We start from the raw sequence: 13500 nt of genomic DNA, 5'->3' as shown, positions 1-13500 counted from the left end.
GCAGAGAAAGTGGAGTTAAGAAGGTTAACATCCCAGTGTTTGAGTAAAAGAGGGAGAGTTTGATGGGGATAGGGAAGTTTAGAAAAACTGAGTATCTTGACAAGATGGCACTTGCCAAGAAAGGATAGGGGTAAGTGAAAACATTTCTTCAATTTCTCATATATATATATATATATATATATATATATATATATATAATTTTTTATTTTTTTTTTTGGGGGGGGGGGTTACTAAGCTGCAGCCAGAGACATATGCTAGGGAGGGGTAGGCTGGCGGAGCTTGCGGAGCGTGTTGATTCGGGGAGGAGGCGTGGCCTCCTCCCACGCCTCATTATTTATCAGGCGTAAATCATGACGCAAATCTACACCTGCTTGAAGCAGGTGTCGATTTGTTATGCCGGGCGCAGATTCGGCCGGCCGGGTTCACTAAGAGGAGTACGCCTCTTAATGAATCCTGCCGCGAAAAAAGGGGTGGGGCTTAATATAGGGAAAGTACAAGTACTTGAGTTTTCAAAAATCCCCCCCCCCTTGTCTATAAGGGGAAGGTAGTTTAATTGATACAGCGAGTGAGGATCTGTTCCCATCTTAATGCCCAAGTGATATGTGACTTTAAGGTTTCAGGAAGCCCCAGTGAAGCCTAGAAAGTTCAGGGGAGTTTCTGTCCCAAATCCAAGATTTCACTTTTAGCAGGATGAATCTTGAAGTCGGAAAAGCTACCAAAAGAAGAAAAGGTGTCGAGCACATCCTTCAAGTGGGCCTTAGGATCGGACAGAAACAAGAGGGCGTCATCAGCTAGTTGGGCTAATTTGGTTGTTACAGATCCCACCCTGATACCCTGGTAAAGTGGCGATTGCAGGAGATATTGTGCCAAGGGTTCCAAGTCAAGGTTAAACAGGAGCAGGGACAGTGGGCACCCCTACCTTCTTCCTCGGCAGAGAGGAAAACTGGCCGACAGTCTAGACGGGAGTGCTACGTGAGCTAGAGGGTCATTATAAAGGCCACCCGCGAAGGTCCGAAAGGCACCCCCAATCCCCTCCCTAACCAGCACTGCCCTGAGCCAGTCCCAGTTGATATTATCAAATGCTTTTTCTGCATCCAAGGCGAGCAGAATGGACGACATGCCTGGCTCGGGGCAGTGCCGAACCCTATCAAGGATCGCCAGCACCTTTCTGATGTAAGCCGCCATTTTCCTTTTGACAAACCCCACCTGAGATTTGTTAAATCAAACTGGGAAGGAGACCACTCAACCTATCTGCCACAATCTTAGGAAGAGAGGAGAGGGAGAAACAGGGGCGCCTCCTGGTGTAGTAAATAAGGATAAAGAGTGTCAAACACAAAGGGGGTGTTGCACTCACCTGAGGGAGTTGTGCACGATTGTAGGCACAACTCTACAGTAGGCATATAGAGTAGGACACCGCAGCTCCTGCCGGGGTACGTCCAAGGAAGGCGTACGATAAAAGATGTGGATTGCCATTGTTAAATCAAACTGGGAAGGAGACCACTCAACCTATCTGCCACAATCTTAGGAAGGGATTTTAAGATCCACCCCTTTAATCTTATTAACGTATTATTAAAAACAATCTAGAAAATGTAGGCCAACACATTTTGGGTCAGATGCAGCCAGGCTGTGGGAGCTTTTCCTTCCCTATGAAGTAGTACTAAGTTATTTCTATGTATGTTTATCTGTATATTTCATAATTCTCTCCCAGGTACAACTACCCAAATCAGTTCTAAGAAAGCAATAAATCTTCATATTATTCTTTATTGCTACAATCTATAAAGCCATAAGCAACATGTCTGTTCTTATCCGCAAAAACAGGGTGCTATGCAAACAAATGGATGTATAAAGCTTTCATGATTTCTACCAATAATTGTAAAATGGGCTGTCTCATCTCTCATGAAATGTGACAGGTGAGTTATGATAAGAAGACTCATTGCGGAATAAGAAATGAGGATATCTCTTACATTTCCACCTTACATATAAAGGAGTCAACTTGAAAGCGAATGATGAGGTCACAGTCATATTGCCTATATGAATTTGAATACCTTTCATCTATAAAGTCCATGTATAATCTACAGTAGGACAGTATGTGGGGATTGGCTTTGATTAACAGATATATTTATTCTTTTTACATGAAATGGAAATGTAGCTAAGCGTGACTACCACAAAACCTACAGCTATCCTTCATACTATATCATGCATTTCAAGTTCCCCAATCTCCAGACATTGGCCTAGATTTGCTTATCCAGCGTAATTCTTGTACAGTATAAGGCTGGGTTCACACTATGTATATTTGAGGCTGTATTTGGTCCTCATGTCAGGTCCTCATAGCAACCAAAACCAGAAGTGGATTGAAAACACAGAAAGGATCTGTTCACACAATGTTGAAATTGAGTGGATGGCCGCCATATAACAGTAAATAACTTCCATTATTTCAATACAACAGCCGTTGTTTTAAAATAACAGCAAATATTTGCCATTAAATGATGGCCATCTACTCAATTACAACATTGTGTGAACAAAGCCTTTCTGTGTTTTCAATCCACTCCTTGTTTTGGTTGCTATATAGCCTCAAACATACAGCCTCAAATATACGTAGTGTGAACATAGCCTAAGGCTATGTTCCCACTGCGTAAGACGGAACGGTCGGTGTCAGAGAAGATCATCCCAGCTGCTACTGCAGTACAGGCCCGATGATCTTCACTGCTGCTAAATTCGGATGCGGGCGCATCCGTGCACGCCCGTAACTGAATTCCCTGCTGCACACAATGGAGCGTGTGGCCGGAGCCGCACGCTCCATTGTGTGAACTGACAGGTTTTCTGCGGCCGCTGTTCAATATACCATGTGTATACACTCAGGCCGGCATTCCATAGAAGGCAGCACTACGTAAGTTCTGTAGTAAACACGGTGGTTGTTATTACAAATTTTACGTAGTGTAAACATAGCCTAAGGGTATGTTCCCACTATGTAAAAACAACAGACGTTATTTAACACTGAAAGCAACGGCTGTTGTTTTGAGTATCAAACGACAGCCGCTGTTCAATACATTGTGGGAAACAACAGCCGTTGTTTGTATTACTTCAATGCAAACCATCGCATTATCAAAAGAATGGTCATTGTTTTAATTGAAAACAATTTCCCTTCTCTTGATAAAAAGTACAGTGTGTGAGCATAGCGTAAATATAGACTAGGCAGTCTAACAATGTGCTGAATTTATTAGAGTGGTCAGGCTGTTTATACTGTAAGTCTGTCACATTCTTAGATTGTGTTGGTCTAGTTGAAGTTTAGATTAAAGGGGTTGTCCAGTGAAAATCTTTTTCTTTGAAATCAACTGGTGTCAGAAAGTTATATAGATTTTTAATTTACTTCTATTAAAAAATCTCAAGTCTTCACTTACTTATTAGCTACTACTGGAGCTGTCCAGAGCAGGAAAGGTTTTCTATGGGGATTCCCATTGAAAACCTCTCCTGCACTGTTCAGTTCCTGTCTCGGCCAGAGATGTCAGCAGAGAGCACTGTCAGACTAAAAATAAAAAATTTCCTGTATGATATATAGTAGATAATAAGTACGGGAAGACTTGGGATTTTTTTTTTTTTAAATAGAAGTAAATTACAAATCTACATAACTTTCTGACACCAGTTGATTCCAAAGAAAAAGTTTTTTGCTGGACAACCCCTTTGACTATTAATTGTATTATGGTGCAATTTTGGCACAAACCATTCTCATGCTCTTTTAAAGCATCACTAGCTTTCTGTATAATACAAGGAGCAGGGACTTCTGTCTGTTTAACAGCAGTCCCTGGTCCACTTATATAATTTCCATTTTCCTCCATAAAGGTTTTACCATGTGAAACTAAAACTCTCCATATGACTTAAGTAACATGAAGACTGTGCTGGAAGTTGTATTTCCCCCATAATCGCTGCAAGAAATAAATCTGCGAAACTTAAGCTACAGTATGGATTTCAAGCCTGTAGCATGTCAGTTTTTGGAAATATTCATATATCATTTTTATTGGACAGCCATTATTCATATATTCAATATTTAATATATTCTATATTCAATAGAAATGGACACTTTTTATGGTGTGTAAACATAGCCCTTGGATGGAAAATGCAATTCATTTATAGCAGATTTTCCCCTTTGATTTCAATGGGGAAGTCGAGATATGCAATAAATCCACTGTGTTGCAAATACAGCGCTGACAAATTTACCATGATTTATGCCAGTACACTGAAGTAAATTAAAGATAAAATCTATGCAGATTGCAGCAGCTGGCTTTTAAGAAATCTGCTGAATAGCATTGGGATTATACTAAAAGGGGTATTCTGGATAGAAAAGTGTTAACACCATTAAATCCAATGCCGCTGTTTAAATATGGTGTAGTGTGTTTACTGATTGTTGACTGGTGACTTAGCTGTTGTTATCTGGGCAGGACCTGGAGCCTCAGCCCCAATCACACCTGGGGCTGGGACTCCAGGCTCCATAAGTATCCTTACTTGTCTCTGTTCCTTGTCTGCGATTGTGCCTAGTTTACTAGTGTATCTTGACCCAGTGTTCTCTCTGCATCATATTCTGGTTAGCCTCATAGCGTATAAGCGTAGAAATATTGCAGCACTCGCTACGTTTGTTGCAAATCATCTTTGTAAAAAATAAATATATATATATTAACAAAAAATCCCCTCCTCTAATAAAAGTTTGAATTACCTACCTTTCCCCATTTTATAAATTAAAATAAATAAATAAACATGTTTGGCGTGTGCGTAATCGCCCAAACTATTTATTTATTTGATTACTGATCTCCCACGGTAAATTGTGTAAGTGCAAAATTGCGCATTTTTGGTCACATGAAATCCAGAAAAATTGTAATAAAAAGTTATCAAAAAGTCACATATGCGCAATCAAGGTACCGTTGGAAAGTACAGATCATGGCGCAAAAAATGGACCCCATAGACCAATGGATAAAAGTGCTATAAGCATGGTAATAGAGCGATTTCAAGGAACATTTATTTTTTTAAAAAGGTTTTAATTTTTTACAAAAATCACATATTGTTGTAATTGTAACAACTTGAGAAACATGCATAACAAGGGCAAACAACGTAAACACAAAATCTCCCCAAATTAAAAAAAAAAGTTTTTTACCACACATTTAATTTTTTTTCTAGTTTTGCAGTGTACCTTATGCAAAAATTAAGCCTGCCATTGCAAAGTACAATTAGTGGCGCAAAAAAAAAAAGGGCTTGGTGGGTCTGTAGGTGAAAAAATACAAGCGCTATGGCCTTCTAAAAACAAAAGCGCAAAAATGAAAATTAGCTCGGTCCTGAAGGGGTTAAAAACGGGAATGACATTTTTGATAAATACCCCCCAGGGATTGTTGTTCCCAGACTGCTTTTTAGGTAGGGAAAGTCTCAGCAGGATTCTTTACAAATGTTATACAAGCAAAAGGAAGGAAATCTGGCACAAGGGTTATGGAAAGGGGGCAGAGATGCAGCCTAACATGTGGTTAACTGAGCATGGAGTCCTGGTGCTCAGATAAAATTGCTGGGCAACAACCGGGCCAGAAATGTTACTTTAATCACAGATCACGCAACATTTTCACCAAAAATTCAGCAGACCTGTACAAATACACGTTGACTCGTTGATTTCCCTTTTATGGGCACTTAGGCAGAGACAATTAAACCGTATCTGCGCTATTGTCTCTTTGTTCTTAATGGCCTTAATGAGAAAGATAAAATATTTCTTTTGTTCCTGCTATTGCGTCATTAACAATATTTTTTTTTTTTTTGCTTTCCATATTGATTGACAATGGCATAGGCTATGTTCATGTCTAACAGTGTATTGATGCAGATTACATGTGACATATGGAAATGGCATCTACGGGGAAACAAAAGTATAATGAATAAAACATCAAATAGGAATAGAAATGGTGATTCAGACAATAAGAACTGTAGAGTTATATTTATTGATAGTTCGTGGGAGATACATGCATTCTCATTTTACTTCCTTTTTTTTCAATATAGCAAATTATTCAGTTTTAGATTTAGCATTATACAGTATAGAAATAAGAAAATGCTAAAGTACACAATATAAGATCTAATATTACTCCTAGATTGTTTGTATGGAAGAGTATATTAAAATGGTGTCGCATATACAGTATATGCTAATTGTGGTACTATTATCATCAGCATTATCGGAGTTATTATGGTGTGTGGGGAAAGCTGCTCAACAACACTTTGTCACTCACAAGTAATGGTAAAAATGCAGAATTACCACAATTTTTTCATTATAAGAAAAAAAAAGACACAGGAACAACGTTTTTGATCGCTTAATTGAGCCAGGAAATGTGCGCCCTTAGGCTATGTTCACACTACGTATATTTTCGTTAAACTACGGCCCTTGTTGCCGATTGCAACAATGGCGGTGATTATTACAAAAATATACGTAACATTGCCGCATATGGAATCCCGTCCGGAGTGTATACATATAGTATGTACTCTGGCCGGGACCCCTAGCGGCGCCATGAGAAACTGACGTGTCAGTTTTTTGCGGCCGCTATTCATTGAATAGAGGCCTCAGAAAACCCTGTCAGTGCACACTATGAAGCAAGCAGCTCCGGCCACACGCTCCATAGTTAGTGTGCAGTGGGGAAATCTGATGCATGGATGCGCCCGAATCAGAACTCTGCGGCGCTAAAGATCATCTAAAGATGAGCTAAAGATGATCTTTTCTGAGACCGGCCGGGTAACAGAACGGCAGCTCTCATACTACGCCTGAACATAGCCTTTGGGTAAGTTTACACATAGCGGAATTGCAGCGGATTTCATGGTGCACAATCGTAGCGAAACCCACTGTGATTCCTGTACTGTCAGTTTGAATAGGTGTGCATACAGTGGAATTTTCATCCTGCTGCAAGTATGTAACTGCCGCGCCCCTTAACCTGCTGTGGCCCGGTGAATACTTTACTGGTCCGCTCCGGCTTGCTCCCGGCATCCTGATGTCTCGCTCAGCCAATCGGTGACAGCGGCAGGACAGCGCACTGATTGGAAGAGCAGGATACTAAGAAACCAGGAGCCACAGAAGCAGGCCAGAGCGTGGACGATTAAAGTATTCGCAGGGCCAAGGTGGGTTAAAGCGTTTACATACTTACAGCAGAAATAAAATTCCGCTACGAGTATGTAAACCTAATCAAGCTGACAGTACAAGAATCACAGTGGATATGTGTGAACCGACACTAAGTGCATTTTCTCACGACTTTGTAATAAGGGACTGAGACGGTCTCATAATGCTACTCTATGGAACTGCCTCACTTTCCTAGACAGAGAGTGGAGAGAGAAGCACTGAGCCGTGTGCTTCTCTCACCGCTGTCCTAGCGATTGGGGTCTGGATGCTCATGTCCTAGAGATCACTTTGATCACTTGGGATCTAACACAAAAGTAGAAACGTTACTGCCTCAGGCACCACTGCACATAATTGAATGATGCTGGACTCTCATGCTCGTCCATGTTTCTAGGAATTGTTTATTAAAATGAAAAGAAAAACTATTAAGTACCATTTTTTTTTTTAATTCTGTAAAAATAAAACAGACTGTAAAAATAGGAGTTTATTACAACTTGATCACATCTAAATTGCACTTCTAATTCACCCCTTCTCCCTGGCGTACACCTGTCACATCCCCCACTCGCCCCATGGGGCGACACCAATTTCAAATCAACTGGTGTCAGAATGTTATATAGATTTGTAATTTACTTCTATTAAAAAACCTCAAGTCTTCCTGTACTTATTAGCTCCTATATGTCCTGCAGGAAATGTTTTATTTTCAGTCAGACACAGTGCTCTCTGCTGACATCTCTGGCCGAGACAGGAACTGTCCAGAGCAGGAGAGGTTTTCTATGGGGATTAATAGAAAACAGAGAGAAAGTTCCTGTCTCGGCCAGAGGTGGCAGCAGAGAGCACTGTGTCAGACTGAAAATATAATATATAATAATAGAACATAGGGAAATAAAGAAAATAGTCTATCTATCTCCTATCTATCTATCTATCTAGCTATCTATCTCAATAGTTTGCAGTACAGTTGTGCTTTAAATTTTAGAGCTATGTGTAATAAGATGACTCATCTGATTACAGTTATATCACAAGTTTGAGGACTAGCTCTTATCCGATGCTGCTGCTTGATGTTATAATAGTTTGCAATAGTTTAAAATTACAATGCACTGCCACGGAGGCTGTGGAAGCAATTTGGGTAATAAAAGCATCTATGGAGAAATCAGCTTCCCTGTGGATTCTATGGAGAAATATATTCTGTGTTTTCTCTCTAAATGGAGAGTGTAAACAGGGTGTTATGATAAAGTAATTCTCCCGGTGACAGCATGAAGTCACTGTGACTGTTACCTATTTCTTTTTGATAGCACCAGAAACATTGGGTACAGATGTTTAGATTTTATACTATTATTAGAGGAATTATTATTTTCCTTTTTTTAACCCCTTCAAGACCGAGCCCATTGATGCACGGATGTCCAGGTCAAATTAATGCAATGTTCCTCCCCGCCTTCTAAGAGCCATAGCGCTGTTGTTTTTCGACCTACATGGCTGGTTGGGGTGTCCTTTTTTTTCACCGTGATCTCTAGTTTTTATTAATATCATATTGGTGTAAAAGAAAAGTTTTGATCGCTTTTTTTTTGTCTTTCTGATATATAATTTTAAAAAATCAGCAATCCTTGTGTGCTTTTTTAGTTTACGCCGATCACCGTGCAGGAACAATAATGTTATATTTTAAAAGATCAGACAATTCTGCACGCTACGATGCATAAAACGTTTATTTATTTTTTTATATATTTTATATATTTTATTTTTTTTATATATTTTTATTTTAATTAACTTTTTTTGGGGGGGGTTATGAAGGTTTTTTAGGACTTAAAAAAAATGTATTACAGTTTTTTTTACATTGTTATTTTAGTTTAACATGCAATCATTAGATTGCTTATAGTGTTCTATGCCATAGCATAGCATAGATTAGTGTTGTCTGCGATCTATGCATACAGCCTGCCTGAAAGTAAACTCTTTGCATAGATTGCCCATCCGACAGAACGGAGGTAAGTGGCTTACCACCGCTCATTGGTACAAGCGATCGGGACCCTCGCAACATGACTGCAGGGGTCGTGATCACTCAGTGACAAGAGCTTGTCCTGTCACTGAGCACCTTAAACTTTTCTGTGCATCGCGGCATTTAAGGGGTTAATGAGAGGCAGCTGCGGGATCGAGCACCATCATCTTGGTGACGTCACTGTGTACCAGCGCTGGAACACAGTGACGCCACAAAGACATTACAGCAGTTGGTTGGTTAAAACATCAGAAACAACATGAGAAAATAATACTTTACTTAGAACAAACTTCCGGCAGATGGGGCAGGTAAATCTACAGTAACTGAAATTAAACATGTCTGAAATAAACATATGTATTCTAAGATAATAGGAAAGGAAGTAGTATAAGGGCAGACTAGATGGACCAGGTAGTTGTTTTCCGATTAAGCCAATTGCAGGTTGTAAGACTAAAGCTGCGTTTACACTGAACGATTATCATGCGAATTCGCACGATAACGATAAAATTCGAACGATAATCGTACGTGTAAACGCTGCGAACGATCAAACAACGAACGAGAAATCGTTCATTTTGATCTTACATGTTCTAAAATCGTCGTTTGCAAAAAAATCGCAGATCGTTCCGTGTAAACAGTCGTTCGCCAATTTAACCAATGTGTGAGATAGGCTTAAGCGATCGCAAAACGAATTTACATACGATATATCGTACCGTCTAAACGCTGACCGTTATGAATAAAAAATAGTTACTACGACATCGTTAATCGTACGATCGGGCCAATTATCGTTTCGTGTAAACGCATCATAAAAGTGCGCAATAAATGGCTGGATATTAAAGCCAATCACAATGCACTAGCTACTGAGTGCTACCAGTGTCCGTCAGGATAACATATTTCAGCAGCTGCCCACCATAGCTGCTGCTAGGCAGTTTCCTTAGGGAGAGATCACACAGGATATGGAGGGTAGCAGCTCTGCTGGCTTCTTCAATACTCTGTTCAGGTGTGGAGGGTCGCAGGACTGTAATGCTGCATTTACACGGAGCGATAATTTGCCCGACCGTACAATTAACGATTTCGAAGTAACAATTTTTTTTTATAACGATCAGCATTTAGACGGAATGATATATCATACGGAAAAATCGTTTTGCGATCGCTTAAGCCTATCTCGCACATAGGTTAAATCGGTGAACGACTGTTTACACGGAACGATCTGCGGTTTTTTTTTTTGCGAATGACCAACGACGACAACATGTTCAAAGATCAAAATGAAGTATTTCTCGCTCGTCTTTTGACTGTTCACTGCGTTTACACGTACGATTATCGTTCAAATTCGATCATTATCGTGCAAATTCGCACGATAATCGTTCAGTGTTAATGCAGCATTAGGCAGCCCAACAGCAGCTTCAGCAGCAGACCAACCAAGCAGCTGCTTCAGTTAACGACCAGGTACAAAACCATTAACCCCTTCATGTAAGCAATACAAATATATGTCTCTACTGCTGATGCCCCGTGTAGTAGGAACTTATTTATATGTTCCTGCTGTTAACAGGTTTTAATGTGTGTGATGCCACTTCAATGTGAGCAGCCCTGCACACCTTAGTGGGGAGCCAGGGATAGTTACAGGAAGCCCCAATCACTGTATTAATGTGAATTAATCATGGTGTTCAAGAGATAAATACCTGTCACTGACTAATCAGGACCCCTGAAGCCATGATTTAAATTGCTTTCCCTGACAGGCGAGGTACTTACCGCCATCCTGACGGATCGGTGTTCTGACCTTAGGCCAGAACAGTACCTACCTGGATGACTGTACAGGATACCAGACAGACTTACTGGCTATTTTGGTAATAAAAGTCATTACTTTTCATTGGATTGACCGACATGAGTCATGAATGATGGCTATATACTGGTCTGTAGTTACTATCCATGCTTAATTTTGGCCGACATGGGTCATGAATAGAGATGAGAGAACCTCGAGCATGCTCAAGTCAATCCGAACCCGAACTTTTGGCATTTGATTAGCGGTGGCTGCTGAAGTTGGATAAAGCCCCCTAAGGCTATGTGGAAATTATGGATATAGTCATTGGCTGTATCCATGTTTTCCAGACAACCTTAGAGCTTTATCCAAGTTCAGCAGCCCCCGCTAATCAAATACCGAACGTTCGGGTTTGGATCGACTTGAACCCGAACCCGGTTCGCTCATCTCTAGTCATGAATGAACTCCATCTACTTGACACAGGGACAGTATTGCACAACATGGTGCTCTGATCCTTTTTTGAATCATACTGGCATTATTATTTTTTGTTTCTTTTTCTATTCTTTATTATTTTGCGTTGACTTGGTTATGCAATAAACCATCCTTTCTGTTTCATTCTTTGCCCATGTTGGAAAGCACATATTATTCAGGTTTTTGTCTGTATATGCAGTGCTACAATAAATGCATTATGGCTGTTGCAATGAATTGTAGCTAATTGATAGAGAAATGTCATAGACTATTAGAGTCTCCTGGAGGTTATGTCGTACATCCCCTTCCCCAAGAGACCAAACATTAACAGGGGAAATGCATACAGCACCTTATCTGTATGTATAGTGCTACAATTCGGCCTTACCAAGGCCTCCAGCTGTACAACAAACCTGACATTAAATGCTCTGCTCTCTGCTGACCCTGACCTAGTATACACAGCAAAGTTGACAAGTGAGTTGCAGCAAACGGAAAGTGTCAGCAAAATATAATTGCTCAGTGACCATTGTAAAACTGTGACTATGTGGCTATATTGGCATATTGCTCATAAAATGGCAACAGCAGTAATAAAAAATAGCAAAAGAAACATCGTTCTTTATTATGTTAAATATTTTACTTTGTTTTAATCACTACTTTTATCTGTACATTTTTAATAATTAAAAAAAAAGAGTAGCACATTCACAGCAAAAAAAAAAAAAGAAGCCAAAGTTGAATAAAAATAAATAAATAAATAAAATTAAAAAATAGTTTACTTAAATAATACATAGTTAATACGGTTGTTAGAAGACAGGAGTCCATCCAGTTTAACCTATAAAAACCCTACTGTGGTGATCCAAAAACTTCTATGAGTCAGTTGAAAATTGCCCCATCATAGGGAGAAAATTCCTTCCCAAAATTACTCAAAAAAGGCAATGATAATAAATCCCTGGATCAGTGTCCTATCACATGTAATCTCATGTCCATAACTTGTAATATTATATTTTTCAAGAAAAGCATCCAGGCCTCCCTTGAACTTATTTAACCCCTTCGCATCCACAGTATATTAACATACATTCCTGCTGCTGATGCCCTGCAGCAGGAAATTATATAAACATTCCTAATTTCAGGGGCTGTAGATATGTGTGGGACTTCTGCAGTGAGAGTGGTCCCGCACACATCAGTGTGTCAGGGCCTGGAGATAATGACAGGCAGCTGCAATTTTGATCACAGCATTTAAGGAAGCCAGTGACAGGTTAAGCACCTGTCACTGACTGATTGGGACCACATCCCGATCACTCGTACCGGTGGGCGAGGATAAGACACTTACCTCTGTCCTGTCGGATCGCCATCTGTGTATAGAGTCTGCTCTCAGGCAGGCTCTATGCAGAGATCACCGATAACATGGCATAGATCAGTACATGCAATCTAATGATTGCATCTTTTACAATAATATATGTGTTTTAAAAAACCTGTAATTAAGTTTTAAATAGTATTAAAAATCCCTTATAACACCCCAAAGAAAAGTTTAAAATACCTCCTTGCCCATTATAAAAATAAGTAAAAAAATATATAAATAAATAAACATATCACGTATCGCAATGTGCGGAATTGTCCAATCAATTAAAATAAAACAATTTTATTCCCGCACAGTGAATGGCAAAAAAACAAACAAACAGGATTGCTGATTTTTTTTTCAGGAAAAAATTTACAAAAAGCGATCATAATTTTCCTGTAATACCAATATGATATAAATAAAAACAAGAGATCAAGGTGCAAAAAATGACACCCCAACCAGCCCTGTAGGTGGAAAAAAAAAAGCACTATAGCTCCTAGAAGGCGGAGAGGAACATTGCAATAATTTGACCCGGACATTCGGGCACCAATGACCTCAGTCATAAAGGGGTTAATGAATAAGCAATGAAAACATTATGTGACAGATAGTAACCCTTACTGACAAAATAAATAAAAATGAGTGCTCAAATATTTTATGACAAAAAATAATTTTTGCAAAAAAAAAAAAAAAATGGCACTTGATCTTTAGTGTTTGTTTGAATACCCTTGAGTGAACTTCTAAGAGTCATTTTGCGGTAAATACAACAAAGCTATTTCTCCGAACTGGTGACAATGCTTCAGAACATGCACGCAATTTGGATGCAGGTTCATAAAGGGATCATTTAACAAAGCAAGAGG

At 39.5% G+C, this 13500-nt stretch overlaps 1 protein-coding gene across 1 annotated transcript in view; it reads right to left on the bottom strand.

Moving 5' to 3' along the window:
- Positions 1-13500, bottom strand: part of CSMD1 (CUB and Sushi multiple domains 1) — a 946348-nt gene that overhangs the window by 450076 nt on the left and 482772 nt on the right. The gene's annotated exons all lie outside the window — the stretch shown is intronic.

This window comes from Dendropsophus ebraccatus, chromosome 6 (assembly GCF_027789765.1).
Source record: "Dendropsophus ebraccatus isolate aDenEbr1 chromosome 6, aDenEbr1.pat, whole genome shotgun sequence".
Taxonomy (NCBI): Eukaryota; Metazoa; Chordata; class Amphibia; order Anura; family Hylidae; genus Dendropsophus; species Dendropsophus ebraccatus.
Note: the sequence above shows the minus strand (reverse complement) of the source record. Positions and strands in the feature narration are given on the sequence as shown.